The sequence below is a fragment of the Taudactylus pleione genome, unplaced genomic scaffold (assembly GCF_031769625.1).
Source record: "Taudactylus pleione unplaced genomic scaffold, aTauple2 ptg000201l, whole genome shotgun sequence".
NCBI lineage: Eukaryota > Metazoa > Chordata > Amphibia > Anura > Myobatrachidae > Taudactylus > Taudactylus pleione.
The window spans coordinates 40,813,057-40,831,300 of NW_028284603.1; the positions used below are offsets into that span (position 1 = coordinate 40,813,057).

Genomic DNA, 18,244 nt, shown 5'->3' on the forward strand with positions numbered 1-18,244 from the left:
TACTGTGTCTGATCGGTACTCTTTTTCTCTCCAAGAAATGCTACATTCTCCCATTGTAATGAATGTGGCGAATTATTTACTAAGGATGCTCAGCTGGACATTACCGCAGTGTCAGACTTGCGCACATTACCATCTATTACACAAGGTGGTCTTCGCTAATTTTCCTGTGCACCTCTATGGAGTAAAAATTAGCGAAAATACTGTCACAAGGTCACTTCGCCTTTCTATTCCAAAGGCACTTTGTGGCCATGACACAGAATTGTATTCCGCCATAAATAAATCTAACACCAATTGTTTCAGTGGTTATTCCTGTAGCACTTCATTTTATCTTTTTTTTTTTTTCAAAGACTTCTCATATAAATCCAGTTAATATGACAATACCACGATTGCTGTATTGACACTGCAAGTGGGTGCATTTCCTCCTTGGCGTCATACATTAGACACAATGCCTTTAATGCTTTGGGAGTGCTCAATGGTTTCATAAGACGTTTTGTAAATTGTATTTCTTTCTGCCTTGGTATTAAAGTAGATTTTCACCATTAGTTCACACCCTACTTACTGTATGTTAGTGGCTTTCTTTAAACATATGTACAGTCGGGTCCATAAATATTGGGACATTGACAGAATTTTCATATTTTGTCCTCTATTCACCACCGCAATGGCTTTGAAATGAAACAAACAAGATGTGATTTAACTGCAGACTTTCAGATTTAATTTGAGGGTAATTACATCCAAATCAGGTGAACGGTGTAGGAATTACAACGGTTTCTATATGTGCCTCCCACTTTTTAAGGGTCCAAAAGTAATGGGACAAACTAAACAATCCTAAATCTAACTTTCACTTTTTAATACTTTGTTGCAAATCCTTTGCAGGCAATTACAGCCTGAAGTCTGGAATGCATAGACATCACCAGATGCTGGGTTTCATCCCTGGTGATGCTCTGCCAGGCCTCTACTGCAAATGTCTTCAGTTCCTGCTTGTTCTTGGGGCATTTTCCCTTCAGTTTTGTCTTCATCAAGTGAAATGCATGCTCAATCAGATTCAGGTCAGGGGATTGACTTGGCCATTGCATAACATTCCACTTTTTAGCCTTAATAAACTCTTTGGTTGCTTTTGCAGTATGCTTCGGGTCATTGTCCATCTGCACTGTGAAGCGCCGTCCAATGAGTTCTGAAGCATTTGACTGAATATGAGCATATAATATTGCCCGAAACACTTCAGAATTCATTCTGCTGCTTTTGTCAGCAGTCACATCATCAATAAATACAAGAGAACCAGTTCCATTGGCAGCCATACATGCCCACGCCACGACACTACCACCACCATGCTTCACTGACGAGGTGGTATGTTTTGGATCATGAGAAGTTCCTTTCCTTCTCCATACTCTTCTCTTCCCATCACTCTGGTACAAGTTGATATTTGTCTCATCTGTTCATAGGATGTTGTTCCAGAACTGTAATGGCTTTTTTAGATGTTGTTTGGCAAACTCTAATCTGGTCTTCCTGTTTTTGTGGCTCACCAATGGTTTGCATCTTGTGGTGAACCCTCTATATTCACTCTTGTGAAGTCTTCTCTTGATTGTTGACTTTGACACATATACATCTACCTCCTGGAGAGTGTTCTTGATTTGGCCAACTGTTGTGAAGGGGTTTTTCTTCACCAGGGAAATAATTCTTCTGTCATCCACCACAGTTATTTTCCATGGTCTTCCGGGTCTTTTGGTGGTGTTGAGCTCTCCGGTGCGTTCTTTCTTTTTAAGAATGTTCCAAACAGTTGATTTGGCCACACCTAATGTTTTTGCTATCTCTCTGATGGGTTTGTTTTGATTTTTCAGCCTAATGATGACTTGCTTCACTGATAGTGACAGCTCTTTGGATCTCATATTGAGAGTTGACAGCAACTGATTCCAAATGCAAGTGTCACACCTAGAATCAACTCCAGACCTTTTACCTGCTTAATTGATAATGAAATAACGAGGGAATAGCCCACACCTGTCCATGAAATAGCTTTTGAGTTGATAGTCCCATTACTTTTGGCCCCTTAAAAAGTGGGAGGCACATATAGAAACCGTTGTAATTCCTACACCGTTCACCCGATTTGGATGTAATTACCCTCAAATTAAATCTGAAAGTCTGCAGTTAAAGCACATCTTGTTTGTTTCATTTCAAAACCATTGTAGTGGTGAATAGAGGCCAAAATCTGAAAATTCTGTCAATGTCCCAATATTTATGGACCTGACTGTATGTGCGTTATTTCCTGGTAATTCCTATCTTGTGATGACAAGGACAGAGAAGGTAAATGTAAAGGTATACTTACTGCACTGTCAATTTATTTTAGACATTTCATTGATAATTAACACAATGAGCCTGATCCAGAGTTGCAGGTAAAGCGGCCACTTTCCGTGCTTGGAAATAAATGCTGATCTCAGCCGCCAGTATTCAGAGTTAGCAGCATCTATAAGACAGCACCGCCCCATTCATGCTCTTGTAAAAGTAGCAGCCATCATCACAGCGTGCATGTTCCCCAGCCATAGCCTTGGTGTAAGCGACCTATCTGAAGTCAGATCTCTGATTACTCTCACCTCTGATTAGCACACACTTCTGTCTGCACGCTCGCGGCACACTTATGCGCCAAGACTATGAGCAGGCCCTGGTGATGGAAGTGGCGGAGTGGGTGTGCGCCTAAGCCCCCTTGCTGTCTAGATATCTATGGTACGTGATTGCGGTTTCGTGGGGGCATATTTTTTCCTCCCCTGCATTCCCGTGCCACTTGTGTGAATGCCCAGTTATACCCATTCAGCCTCAAGTGAAGATAGGACTCTGAATCACCCGTAATTGCTCTGAGTTGAGCGTGCAGGCTCCGATGCATGCGCAGTTTGATAAAAATTGCGAGATCCATCCACAGATGGATTTGCAGGCTACTCAGGTGAACTTAAGCTGGGTACACACCTGAAAGTTCTATCTGCAGATGATGGTTGTTCATACAGACTTAACATCCATTTATGCCATCTGGCTGGGGAAGTGGGACATTGGCAAACGCAGGAATTATAAAGGGGGGTTTCCAAATACTGTATATACCTACAAAAAACAAACTACACTAGGACACTGGGGTAAAGAACAATAGCTTGTCGTCAGGACCATACAAACTGTTGATCTTTTTACAATAAAATCTATTGTTCTTTACACCAGTGTCTTAGTGCCGTTTGTTTTTTGGAGGTGTATGATATTGGATTCTGGCACAGGATCAAGTTTTAACAGCATTGTTCAGAGTGCCAGCAGAAGTGTATGTATGTATAAATATATATATATGTATAAATATATATATATATATATATATATATACACACACACACACACACACACACACACTATATTTATATATATATATATATATACACACATACACAGTATATACATATATTTGGATGATGGACAGTCAGTTCGGCATCTCACACACAATGACACAGACACGCAAGCAGACACACACACACTGTAACCTAGACAGACAATCACAAAGACTACACACAGACACACACACCAACACTGACACACATACATACACACACACATCTTTCACAAACGAACATAAGCACAGGCAAAGAAGTATAGCGTCAGTTATTAAACACCCATACTGGCAACCTCCCCCCCCCCCCGTGCTGACAGTAAACCCCCGCCGGCGGCTCCTCTCCCACTGGGCACCCCCCACATAACTTCACCTTGGCTCCAGGTCCAGGAGAAAGTGCCGGTAACGCAGTCACTTGGCGGCAGCTCACAGCCTGGCCCTCTTGCAGTCAATCCTTCCTAGGAGGAGCTGCGCGCTGCCGCAACAGCTCCCCCTACAGTCAGCCAGCCCAGCTCCAGCCGCAGGCACAGTTGCTCCTGCGGCTCCAGCAGCTCCTTTTAATAAAAAAAAATATAAAAATGCTGTTTAGCTGCGCGGCGATGGAGCGGCGGCCAGGGGGGGTTTCTAGGTACTCAGAAACCCCCCCTGCGTGCGCGTATGGTTAGACATCGTGCCCCACTCCCCGCAGCCTCTGCAGCAAGTGTCCGGGCGGTCGTCTAACCTTCCGTACAAACAGCACGATGTGCAGATATGTCAGCCAACAGCTGTGCTGCACAGCCGACGCGATATGTCTGTGAACGATGTAGTTTACAGACAAATCGTCTGTACACCCGGGCTGACGCACCCATGATATTTTAGCCGTTCAATTGAACCGCCGATATGTCAGCCAGTGTATACCAAGCATTACATGCAACACCAAATCAGGCCCAGTATGTGTTGGTAGATGGTTGCAGTGCCATGACTTAAAGTACAGTAATTGGTCTGACACATAACATACCAGATATAAAATAATGATCGTTCAGTGGTTACTGCATACTGGGAATCACCTGACCTGTTGTAGCTGGGGTGTAAAAGATGACTGAATGGAACAAGAGGCTGTTTTGTGTCTGACTATCAGCTGCCTCCGCCAGGGCTTTGAAGATGTACAGTGCATATGCTTTGTCCAAAGTTATAACTTGCTTCCTGACAGAGACCTGAAGCTGCTGGCAGGTGTTCACACATACACGTATTATTCTTTGCTCCAGTCCATGGATTGTAACCTAACCCGTACAATGGCTTTGTTGACATAGACGCTGTTATCTCTCCTCATTTTGCCATTTGCTACACAGTGTCTTGTATTCCTGCAACCTGCGAGATGAATGCTTGCCCCTATTTATCGGCATTGTGGATATTCGCACGCTGTCTTGTGTGCGCTAGATCAGAGGCGAGCCCTTTAGATACTGTCTCATTCACCCCATGCAGCTGCTGCTCTGAGTCAGTCATTAAAAGAAAAGTGTAAGGTAGAGGAGACAGGTGCGAGGAGGCTGCAGAGCGTCGGCAGCGGTCCCAGCCTATCTGGCGTTTATTTGTCAATAAGAAACCATCTATTGTTGTGCTCTTGGCATGGCTGTATAGAATTTAAGATACCACTTATAACCGCTCATTCATTCTGGCACCGGCAAATGCAAAGCTGGAACTTACTCTCCAATGTAAGAGCATCTACACATTCAATCATTTGCTTTGTTTTAACCCATTGTTGGAGACTACACCAAACACTTTATAGTCTGAGAGTATTTGTTAGGATTCCCAGCTACTGAATTGATGTTACCAGAGAGACCTGACTGTTACACTGTGAGCAAATAGGCTTTCTGTGTTAAACGGACACTTTGCTTAACAATTCTTTTGGAAACAATACATGCTCTGTATAGCTGTAATTGAGTAATGTGCTGGCATTGTCTGGTATATCCATATAAGTGCGTCGATATTTTGACCAATGAGTGCCACTGTTCTGTTGTTTTGTCAATTTTCATCAAATTTGTAATCTCTGAAATATATACTATAATATATGAAGCATAAAGATAAAATATGCTTGATGTTAGTTGAATCTCTGGGTTCAGTTAAAAAAGTAAAGTTTAGTAACTTATTACCCTTCTACATTATAGTCTTTTCTACTAAGGACAAATAATACACATTTTCTGGCTTCTAAAAAGATCCTGCAGAGTCCTAGATCTTACTGACGGGCTCCTTAATTTTACATTTAGTATGAATGGGGCAGAAGCTAAGGGTTTTCACACCCCTCTTAACATTCCAACATAAATATCAATTCTTTTTTTTATCCAGTATCCATCCGAATTATATATTGTTTTTTTCAGAAGATTTTGTATTTCCAGAAAATAGCATTAGTCTTTTTGCTTAATCTAACACATCAAATAAAATTTAAGTGAAAATGCCAAAAAAGTGTGCGTTTGCATTTTTGGATGAAATTTCAATAAAGTGAACCAAATTAAATGTTTTGCATAAACACCACAAATACTTTCTGGTTCCGCAGTGGCATTAGTTCACCATTCCAAAATTGCAACCAGCAAGATTCTATGGGGTATAAGCCTCCCCCCCATAGACTGACATTGTGCCTTTTTACTGGGGCACTTTAAAACTAGGGTGCCCCATCTCTCTAGGTGCCAGGGTTAGGGAGATGATCCGTCCCCTATTGTCTGACTTTTTTTTTTCTTTAAATTAATGTCACTGCTCGGGGACCAACCACAAGAATTCCCAGGACTTCCCACAGGTGATTAGTGCCACTGGGGAGAAGGTTATTTTATCTTAATATACTGGATGCACTTTGCTGCAGATAACACATGGTGCTCATCATCTGCACTTTTATGGTAAAATTAGTGAAGGTTATACATATAAGGGAGAAAAAAAACTTCAGATTAGCTCTTGAAGTAGGTTATTATTTTATAGATAAAGAAATATAAGTTGGATAAAAATTAATATATGGTCTGGAATCTAGACAAACATTTTACTTTGAAATTTAAGTAAAAACAACCTAAAAAACCCTCACCCAATCCTCTGTCCTCATCTTCCTCCACACTCCCGGTTGCCAACTTCCTTCCAATAACTGCTGCCTCATCTTATATTCTCATCCCACTTCCTGCGTCTGTAGATTATGCCTGTGCAGTCCCTACTTCTGGAACTCTCCCTCTCTCTATCAGGCTCTCCACCTCACTCCAAAGCTTTAAACGGGCTCTCAAAACCGACTTCTTTATTAAAGCTTTCCAGCTCTCATCCTAACCATGGATCTATCCTCCTCGCTCACTGTCTCTCTCCTCTGTGTCGCCACTGTCTAGATCTCCACTTCCCCATTAGATTGTAAGCTCTCAAAAGCAGAGCCCTTTCCTTTGTGTTTTTCCCTCCCTCACTTATACCATCATCTTCTCGTCACTGCCAAGAATGGCTATGCAATTTGTGTCCCATGTTATGCATTGTTTTGCATATTTTTTTTTTTTTGTTTTATGTGCTCTTATTCGTTTTGTGCACTATGTAAGGCACTGCAGACCGCTTGTTGCGCCATATAAGTAAAGGTTGATAATAATAAAAAGTCATGTAAATTTCTTAAGTTGTGGGGGTCTCTCCACTGCAACTCCTCCTATTATTTTACATTGTTTGGGTCCTTGATGAAATCACTCATGGCCCAATTATCTACTGTGCTGCAGCAGAGCACTTTGTTGTCCCCACCTCTTGCTGCATCATCACGCCACCTGAATCTGGCAATATACAGTGGGACTTTGGCCCATAATTGCGTTGGCATTGTGATGACGTGGCAAAAGGTGGAGCGCTCTCTCCTTCGACAAGTGCCAAATTGTAATGGCTAGGTGACTGGGTCAGAGTATCTCCAAAACAGCAGGTCTTGTGGGGTGTTCTCAGGAAGTAGTCTTTAGTACCCACCAAAAGTGGTCCATAGTAGGACAACTGGTGACACGGTCTTGGGCGCCCAAGTATCATTGATGACCTGTAGGGAATGAAGGCTAGCCTGTCTGGTCCTATCCCACAGAAGAGCTACAGTAGCACAAACTGCTAGAAAAGTTAATGCTGGTTATGAAAGAATGTCAGAACACAGTACAACGCAGCTTGCTGCGTAGCCGTAGACCATTCAGAAGTGCCCATGCTGACCACTGTTCCATGCCGGAAGTGCCTACAATGGGCACGTGAGCATCAGAACTGAATCATGGAGCAATGGAAGAAATGTGGCTTGGTCTGATGAATATTGTATTCTTTTACTCAATCTGAAAGGCTGTGCGTGTTTGCATCGTTTACCTGGAGAATAGATGGCACCAGGAAGCTATGGGAAGAAGGCAAGCCTGCAGTGTGATGCTGTGGGCAATGTTCTGCTGGGAATCCTTTGGTCCTGGCATTCATGTGGATTTTACTTTGAACCATACCACCTACCTAAACATTGTTGCATACCAAGTATACCCCTTCATGGCAACTGTATACTCTGATGGCATTGCTCTCTTATCAGGATAATGCACCTGCCACACTGCAAAAATTGTTCAAGAATGGTTTGAGGAACATGACAGTGTTCAACTTGTTGGCTTGGCCACCAAATTCCCGAGATCTCAATCCAATCGAGCATCTGTGGGATGTGCTGGAAAAACAAGTCTGAGCCATGGAGGCCCCACCTCAAACCTTACAGGACTTAAAGGACCTGCTGCTAACTTCTAGGTGCCAGATACCACAGGATACTTTCAGAGTTCTTGTAAAGTTCATGCCTCAACGGGTCAAAGCTATTGTGGTGGCACGAGGGGGACCTACACAATATAATTTATTAATTATCAAATATTAAAAGTTATGTTTTAATCTACATAAGATTTACAAAAAGTTTAGAGTGCTCACCAAACAGAGTTCTTTTTTTTCCAAACATTTTTTCATTCTTAATAAATGAAAATAATGCTAATCATATCAATTTTAAAACTTAAAGGTCAGGGCCGGCCATAGAGGCAGGTCGGAGGTTTTTTTTATTAAGCACTTAACACCACCCACGTGAACTGCCCTCCTCCATCCCTCTTCATTTTAAATAGGAAATCAGTGATGCACATGTGAAGAACCGATTTCCTCCTGCTGGGCCGCCCCACAGGCTGTGATATAGCGGCCTGTGATATCAAATGTCCGTTTTGCACCTCATAATGTCTTGCCATAGGTATCCTGGAGTGCATCACCAAATACAAAAGTGCAAAGAGGGCAACTGAAGATCCAGTGGGGATGGTGGTGGTGAGGTATTGCTCCTATCCCATCCATCTTTTTCTTCAAAAATAGGCAGAAAAAATTAAATATTTTTTTTAAGAAAAAAGGACCTATTGCCACTGGAAAGGTGGGGGGTAATGCCATAATGGGGACGGTACTTGGGTTCTCTCTGCAATGAGTCCGTAAAGTACACAAGTGTCCTACACTCATTATTATCAATCATGGTAATGTCTAAATCCCCTTCACGGAGAGGACCCTAATGTCATCAGCCAGTGTCCAGCGCAATTCCCAGTGTCCAGCGTCATTCTCTACCATCCAAGTGGGCACAGAGGGGGCATATAACCTTGTGGCGAGCGTAGCGATCCACTGAGCCCGAGAACATTCATTGGGTTCTCTCTGCAATGAGCCCGTAAAGTACACAAGTACCATGGGGACATATGGACATGGAGGGTGGTAATGCTATAATACAGACGGTAAAGGACCTATTGCCACTGAAGGGGAGGGGGTAACACTGTAATGGAGACCTATGGACACAGGTAGGCGCATTAGGATTACAGTGATGGGGGCCCAGAATCAGTTTTTTTTCAGGGGGCTCATAATTCTAATGGGGGCAGCAGGGCAGTAGACGGGTGTCCGTGGACCTATTACACGGCACACCCCTCCATCAGATTTTTTATCCCCAGGGATTTCGCCATATATTGCACCTTATGATCTTTATTTTTACACAGAAATGACCACGCTAGATCTTTCCTATCAGTGTTTAGACGACGGGATATAGTTATCATGATAGAGGTTATTTGCGGTCATACTTTGACAAGTTGATTTTTTGCACTATGATGTATCCTATATTATCATCTATATGAACACTGTTTGCCTAACTATTTACTATATTGTGGCAGTATCGATTTGTTTAATTATGTGTAGTCACTTTACCTTCTGACAGGTTTATCTGTAGCGCTTTATGCTATATCAGATGTAATTATCTATACGGATATCATCTGATTTATCATTTGTCATATTGGTACAATTTAGATGTGTTAAAACATCAATATATAATGCTGTTATAAAAAGGACAAATGCTTAATTTATGCTAATCTAGCTTTCTGTTTATATCTATTAAAACGTTTATTGTTAAAACAAAGAATAATGTGACAATTACACTAATAGGCAGAACATGTGTTAACAGTTATATGCTGCTTAACCTGAGATATAAGTAGGATAAAAGAGTAGAGGTTACTTGCGGTTACATTCTGACACAACTGATTTTTACACTATGCTGTATCCTAGATAATAATCCACATGAACATTATTTACGTAACTATGCTTTACATTGTGACAGCATGGATGTATTCAAATATTTGTAGTCATTCCACTTTCTGATAAGCTTGCTCTATTGCTATATGATATATCAGATCCAAGTGTCTGTACGGAAATCATCTGATTTACTACTTGTCATATAGTGACAACTTAGATGTGTCCAAATATCAATAAAAAGGACACAATTTATGTGAATGGAGCTTACTGCTTATATTTATCAATAAAAGTGCTATAGTTGTGTTTCACTGAGGCAGAATATATATGTGATTCTATTACAGGTTGATTTAAAAGATTTTTACTTTGTATTTTCATATCCACTTTAGTTATTTTCTGCCAAAACACTTGTCTCAGTGCCATATATTTGGTTTGTTTACATAAAAACACAGTTTATTGCAATCTTCTGTTACAGACAATACTTAATGTGTATGCCTGCTATAATGTGGTTAATGTTTAGGATTCATATACTATGATTAGACGATAGAAAATCAAGTAACTTTTGTTTGATAAATATCAGTATTTATCAAATTAAGTAGATTATACTTAATCTATGTTTATAGTTACTTCTCTATCCCTCTATTAACCGACGGCTATCTCTAGTTAAGTAGTTCTCTCATTAGGGGTCCATTTCTTTATAGTAAGACCCCTAACAGCAGAAATGAAAACTTGAGTAACACTGCGGTTATACTGTTGTTTCCAAGGGCAACCTGCCTTTCCAGTAATCTCTCACTCCTCATAGATGGACTTTGGTCCAAGTGAGGAGAAGTACAATGAGGTTTGGCAGCTCCTATGCCCGGACTTTTCTAAATTTAAACTAAGAACATATTTTATGTTATGCATCAAGGGATAAAATGATGTTTGTATAATTATGCTATTTAAGCTTGATTCTAATTGAATATTACTTTTTGATATATAGGAGGGTGTTTGAATTTTACAATTATTGTATATATATTTTTTGTACATGTTTATTTAGATAATAACCGTATAGGATATTTAGGATTTAGTGTGTATTAGACCAACATCAGTTTTTCTGATACCTATTAAGTGTTTTGTACAACAGTGTGTCTATCTAAAATTTATTAATTATCAAATATTAAAAGTTATGTTTTAATCTACATAAGATTTACAAAAAGTTTAGAGTGCTCACCAAACAGAGTTCTTTTTTTTTCTCTTTTTCCAAACTGCTTATATATTTTAACTCTACTACCACCACTACCCGATACTTTATAAATATTTATTTTGATACAAATATTCTGGGAATAGTGGTACATATACTTATACCTCAATTAAAATTGCCAGTGCGACGTTTTTTCCAATTTTCCATTTCCCTTTGTTTGACAGGACCTACACAATAGGCAGGTGGTTTTAATGTTATGGCTAATCTGGGTATATCTATCTTCTAAATTTATATCTGTATACTTTGTAATACAGATATTTCTACTTCAGGGTCCATAGGGTATCCACAGGATACCTTGGGGTATAGGTGTGACGTCAGTCGCAGGGCACCAAAGAGTTAAGCTTTCAGCCTCCCAGGATGCACTAGGTCCCCCTCCTATACCCCGCCCCCGGGCCAAGGCACCTCAGTTTAGTTTGGTGCCCGGCCGGCGTCGGGTGCACCTGTCGGAGTGGGGGCTAGAAGAGCCCCTGAAGCTTTCTTCAGTGCAGCTGTGGCTGCACATCTGGATGTACAGCATGGACAGTCAGTCCTGACGTCCATGCTGTCTTCCCTACACCCCCGCCGGTACCAGAACGCCGGTACCGATCCGGGGATGCTGGTGGGCATCTGGGGTCACAGCTAGCGGTGACCCCAGATGTTCCGGACCATGGCCGGATCCAAGGGGGACAAAGGTAAGCAGCGGGGTCCCGCGGTGGGTCCCCGCTGGTCACATGGTCCTAAGTCCCCAGGCAGGGGGCTCCCTGGGGACTGGCTGCAGCGTGGAGCCAGGTACTGAACCTGCGCTTTCCACTACCCCCTGGGACAGCGGACCGCAGCAGAGCGGTAGCGCTGCGGCGTCCCAGGGGTTAAATGATGCCAGGGGAGCGCGCCTTCCCTGTCTCACAGCCGGCGCCTCCCCCGCTGCACACAGCCCTCTCTGCACTGTGCTGACTGGTCCTGTGTCAGCGCTCCTCCCCCAGGCCAGCTTCTCTCTGCTCCTCGGCGGCCATCTTCTCTGCAACGCATGGTGAACGCTGCTGGAAGCCTGGAAGGAAGCATCGTGGTCTGGGTCCCCCCGCATACCTCTCCTCCGCTGTGGCTCAGTTCTGTGTATGCAGCGCTGTGTCCTACCAGGCCCTGTGTCTGTGTAGTTGAGTGATCAGCGCTGTTAGTGCAGGAATTGTTATTTCTCTGCATTGTATGTGACTGTGCTAGCGCTGCTGCCTGTAACTTTATCTTCTCAAAACTGTCAGCTTTATTACTGTCCCTGTTCTTTCTGCTAAAGCCCTTGCAGTGCGGTGCTGCAGGGTGGTCTCTCGCCTATTTAATACTTAATTGGTGAGAGAGGTCACATACGTGGTGCCATCATGTCTGAAAGTGATTTTCCCCTCCGGCTACAGTGTACCACGTGCAAAGTACCGTTAGCGGAGGGGGAGGGTAGCGCGGAGGGCCTTTGCCGGCAGTGTTTGTCCATGGCGCGGCCTATTACGGTTACAGCACCGGTACAGGAGCCGCCCTGGGCTTGTTTCGCTCAGGCGTTAACAGCTTTAGTGGGCCAGTTAGCTCCGCAGCCCGCGTTTACTCCGATGGGTTTGTCCCAGCAGTCTGTGGTGTCGTCACCCATGCAGGGGTTCCCACGACAATTGGTGGTACCCCACAGTCTCCCTATTTCCCCGCTCCCGGGTTCTCAGGAGCCAGCGTGCGTTAACTCCCTGACGAGTTCTGTACAGCACTTGTCGGATGTGTTGCAAGGGGAGTCTGTGATGCGGCCTCATAAAAGGCCGGTGGCGTCTCTGTCCGCTCCTTATGAGGATGACGAAGGGACGTCTGATGATGGGGAGATTTTGGATCCTTACGATCAGGAACCTCTCCATACTAAGGACGCTGATGCTAAGTCCAAAGTATATATTCCTGGACTTATTCGGGCGGTCCGCACAGCCTTGGTGATTGAGGACGAAGTTCCCCCAGCGGCTAAATCTAAGTATGCCTTTTTCAAAGATGTGAAGGGCGATGCCACAGTCTTTCCTCTTTCGGGTCAGTTGGTGGACCATTTAGAGGAGGCGTGGAAACAACCTGGCAAAAGATACCAGCCGCAGAGACGCCTGGCGGTTGCTTATCCGTTCGCGGATCATTATTTTGCTAAGTGTGAATCCCCTCCACAGGTGGATTCTCACGTGACCCGTCTTGTCCGTAGTGCCACACTGCCGATGCCATCCATGTCCTCCCTTAAGGATGCTACGGACCGCAAGGTAGAAATCTGCCTGAAGTCCGCTTATTCCCTTGCAGGGGGGGCAGCACGGCCGGCTATGGCCATTTGCTGGGTTGCCAGAGCGATGGAGCGCTGGGCGGATTCATTAGAGGCTTCTTTTGAATCCGACTGTCCGGCCGAACAGGCGGAGTTGATTGGCAATCTCCGTGATTCGGCCACCTACATCAACGAGGCGGCTCTAGACATTAGTACTCTGGTGTCTAGAATTTCTTCAGCAGCGGTAGCTGCTCGTCGCACCTTGTGGCTGCGATCCTGGAAGGCGGACGCAGATTCCAAGAAAGGTCTGGAAGCGTTGCTGTTTACCGGAGAAGTTCTCTTCGGTCCGGATCTGGACAAGATTGTGGCCACGCTGGCGGCAGCCAAATCTGCTTGTCTCCCGTCGGCCGCTGCTCCTTCTGGTTCTGGACCATCGTCCTTTCGGTCATCTAGGGCCCAGGGCAGGCCCAAACCACAGTCGTTTCCTCGACAGGCTGGCCCTAAGAAATCGGTCAAGCCCCGGAAATAGGCATGGAGTACCAGACGTCCGGCCCCCAAGCCAGATGACAAGCCTGCGGCCTGACGGTCCGGGCCTCCCTTTGGGGGATCCCAGGGTGGGAGGCCGCCTGCTGCAGTTCTCCCGGTGTTGGTCGTTCACTACGACAGACACTTGGGTTCTGGAGGTGATCTCCCACAGGTACGCCCTCTCCTTCCGGCACAGACCCCCGGCTCGATTCTTCACCACGGGTCTACCATCAGACCGGAACAAGGCTACGGAGCTGCTGAAGGTATTGCACACTATGCTCCAGGCTGGAGTTATAGTGCCTGTTCCATTCTCCCAGAGGGGCCAGGGTTTCTATTCAAATCTATTTTTGGTACAGAAACCCAATGGGTCATATCGTCCGATTCTCAACCTCAAAGCACTCAACAAGTCTTTGCGGGTCCCGAAGTTTCGGATGGAGACCCTACGGTCCATCATTCTGGCGCTGGAACCTGGGGACTACATGGTGTCATTGGACATACAGGACGCTTACCTGCATGTCCCTTTTCTTTTGCGCCATCAAGAGTTCCTTCGGTTTGCAATCCGCAGCGACCACTTCCAGTTTCGGGCGTTACCTTTTGGCCTGGCGACAGCACCACGTGTTTTCACCAAGGTGATGGCGGTCATGGCGGCTTCTCTGCGGCTGCAAGGAGTCCGCATGTTGGACGACCTGTTATTGGTGGCAGGATCTCCAGAGCTCCTGTTACACCACTTGGACCTGACCATTGCACTGCTGCAACGGCACGGCTGGCTAATCAACTGGCAGAAGTCCACTCTAATCCCGTCTCGGAGGATTCTGCATCTTGGAGCCTTATTGGACTCGGGACAGCAAAGGATCTTCGTGACGGAGGACAAGATCTCTGCTTTACAGTCAAGGGTGCGCAGTTGTCTGCACAGCCGCCGGGTGTCCTTACACTCGGCGATGAGGTTACTGGGCTCCATGGTGTCGGTGTTCGACATGGTGGAATACGCCCAGTTTCACTCCAGACCTCTGCAGCACCTGATCCTGTCCAAGTGGAACGGGCTGCCTCAGTCTCTGAAGTTCCAGACGATTGTGCTCACCCCGGAGGTTCGCCTGTCCCTTGCGTGGTGGTTAAAGACGACCCACCTCAACAAGGGACGTCCGTTCTGGGTTCCAAATTGGGTCCTGTTGACAACGGACGCCAGTCTTCGGGGCTGGGGAGCAGTTTCGGGTCCACATTTGTTCCAGGGCAGGTGGACGCCGACAGAAGCGGAGCTTCCAATAAATATCTTGGAACTCCGTGCGGTCTTCAGTGCTCTCCTGCAGGCACAGCGGTTTCTCCAGGGTCACCCGGTGCAGGTCCAGTCGGACAACGCTACCACCGTGGCCTACATAAACAGGCAAGGAGGAACTCGCAGTCGGGCGGCACTCGTAGAGGTCTCTCGGATCCTGGTTTGGGCGGAGCGCAATCTTCCGGCCATATCAGCGGTCTTCATCCCGGGAGTGCTAAATTGGGAGGCGGACTTTCTAAGTCGCCAGGACGTTCATCCAGGGGAATGGTCCCTGCACCCGGACGTTTTTCAACTACTGGTGGACAGGTGGGGTCTTCCAGAAATCGACCTCATGGCGTCCCGGCACAACAACAAGTTGCCGGTGTACGGGTCTCGCACAAGAGACGAAGGGGCGTCTCTGGTGGATGCTCTGTCCGTCCGGTGGACGTTCCGGTTCGCATACCTGTCCCCTCCGGTCTCCCTTCTTCCACGGGTAATCCGGAAATTCAAACAGGAAGGAGGGACGCTCCTGTTGATAGCTCCCGCGTGGCCCAGACGGCACTGGTTCTCAGACCTTCAGGGTCTGTCCGTGGACAGTCCTCTGCGGTTGCCGCTACAACCGGACCTTCTGTCTCAGGGTCCTTGCCTTCACCCGGACCTGACTCTGCTGTCTTTGACTGCGTGGCTGTTGAGACGGCCATGCTGAGGTCCCGGGGGTTTTCCAGCTCTGTGGTGCGTACCATGTTACGAGCTCGGAAACCGTCTTCCGCGAGGATATACCATCGCGTGTGGCATACGTTCTTCCAGTGGTGTCGACCGAGAGGTTATGCACCGCGGGAGTTTCGTCTGTCTCGGATTCTCGCCTTCCTGCAAGCGGGACTAGATCATGGGCTTCGCCTTGCTTCTTTGAAGGTACAGGTTTCGGCCCTATCTGTCTGGTTTCACCGTAGGATTGCTACAATCCCGGATGTGCGCACCTTTATGCAAGGTGTTCTCCGTATTCAACCGCCCTTTGTTCCACCTGTGGCGCCTTGGGATTTGGCTGTGGTCCTGAGGGCTCTCCAAGGACCGCCGTTTGAACCACTGGGCTCAGTGGATATTAAATGGCTAACAGCTAAGACTGTTTTCCTTCTGGCCATTGCTTCGGCCAGACGTGTTTCTGAGTTAGGGGCTCTTTCTTGAGACCCCCTTTCTTGGTTTTTCATGGGAACAGGGCAGTGCTCCGCACTCGGCCCGAGTTTCTTCCCAAAGTTGTTTCCCAGTTTCATGTTAACGAGGAAATAGTTGTTCCGGCCTTTAACTCACCGGGTCTTTCCGTGGGTGAGGCCTCTTTGGATGTTGTGCGGGCCTTAAGGACTTATGTTGACCGCACTTCTTCGTTTTGGAAGTCGGACGCTTTGTTTGTCCTCTATGGCTTCCGTAAAAAGGGTTGGCCTGCTTCAAAGCAAACTTTGGCAGCCTGGATCCGTATGGCTATTTCTGAAGCTTATCTTCATGAAGGCCTACCAGTCCCTCCTTCTCTGAAGGCTCATTCCACTAGGTCTGTGGGTCCTTCGTGGGCAGCTCGACGTGGTGCCTCGGCAGTTCAGATCTGCAAGTCTGCTACGTGGTCTTCTGTCCATACCTTCGTGAGGTATTACAGGTTTGACACCTTCGCCTCTCAGGATGCTTCCTTCGGGCGGCGGATTCTCCTTTCTGCACAGGAGCGTCCCCACCCTTAAAGGATACTGCTTTGGGACATCCCCAAGGTATCCTGTGGATACCCTATGGACCCTGAAGTAGAAAATATGAGATATGGTAAGAACTTACCCTTGTTATCTCTATTTCTACGAAGTCCATAGGGTTCCATAGGACTCCCGCCCTGTCGCACCTGTGCTGCAGATGGGCTTTGCTCTGGTCACCGGTTTTCCGTCTCCCTCTGGTGAGAATGTGATTCTTGTATGTGTCCAGATCTTTGTTCTCTCTCTTCCTTCTCCTCCTCCGGCCTATGGCTTGGTAACTAACTGAGGTGCCTTGGCCCGGGGGCGGGGTATAGGAGGGGGACCTAGTGCATCCTGGGAGGCTGAAAGCTTAACTCTTTGGTGCCCTGCGACTGACGTCACACCTATACCCCAAGGTATCCTGTGGAACCCTATGGACTTCGTAGAAATAGAGATAACAAGGGTAAGTTCTTACCATATCTCATATTATTTATATATTATATATATATTTTTTATGACTTTCAAGTGACATGAATTTCATATAACATTTATGCAGTAGTTTTTACAGTTTTAGCCATTCTGTGTCAGTGTTCTTCTCAAGCTACATGTAAGTGTGTGCTATTATAGCAGTCAGCTGTTTCTGAAGTTACATCATGCAGGAAATCTTATTTATTCAAAAGAAGTACCTAAGCCAGTGGTTCCCAAACTTTCTGGAATCACTGCACCCTAGAGTATCAGCATATTTTTCACGGCACCCCTGGGCCAAAAATTTCTCTCTGACAAATTCAACAAAATCTATTAAATAAAGTACATTTAAGTACATTGGACAGAGTTGCGATTGTCCAGCGTTGACTTTGCCTATCACTGACCATAAATAATTTGATTTGTTATTCGACCACCAACCCGTGGCACCCCTGTAAATGCTCTGTGGCACACCAGGATGCCACAGAACAGAGTTTGGGAACCACTGACCTAAGAAATTTTTTCTCTTGGCATTTTCAATGCTTGTCATATAAAGAGTTAAAATTGTAGTAACAAATTGCACAAGGTCCTTTGCTTCATTGTGTTATTATATATAATGTTGTCAAGGTGGGTGGTGCATATGTGAATTCACACTGCCCGATCTGCCGTACATGGGAGCAGTGTATTGTTACATGCTGCATGTAACTGTACCGCATCATTCATTGCATTGTCTCATCTGCTGTAGAGCACATTAGATCGGACGATTCAATGAATGACTGATCAGGCGGTACACACTATGCGATGTGTACGATATATCATTCCGATCCACTTTGGGATGATATGGTGTACACCCAGCTTAAGAAAACTATAACAAGTTAAATCAAGCAAAATGTGGGAGTAACACATAAGGGGAAATAGATTTGCTGAGTAGCAATTTTGGCAAACACCATGTTTTTTGGTGCTTGATGTGCGGTTTGTAAACAGTGTGATGTTTTGTAGGATAAACCGCCAAACAAGGGCAAATATTACA

General features: G+C 45.5%; 1 protein-coding gene across 5 annotated transcripts in view; it reads left to right on the forward strand.

The window, feature by feature from the left end:
* RALGAPA2 (Ral GTPase activating protein catalytic subunit alpha 2) overlaps positions 1-18,244 on the forward strand; it is a 398,803-nt gene that overhangs the window by 104,730 nt on the left and 275,829 nt on the right. The window lies entirely within an intron of this gene.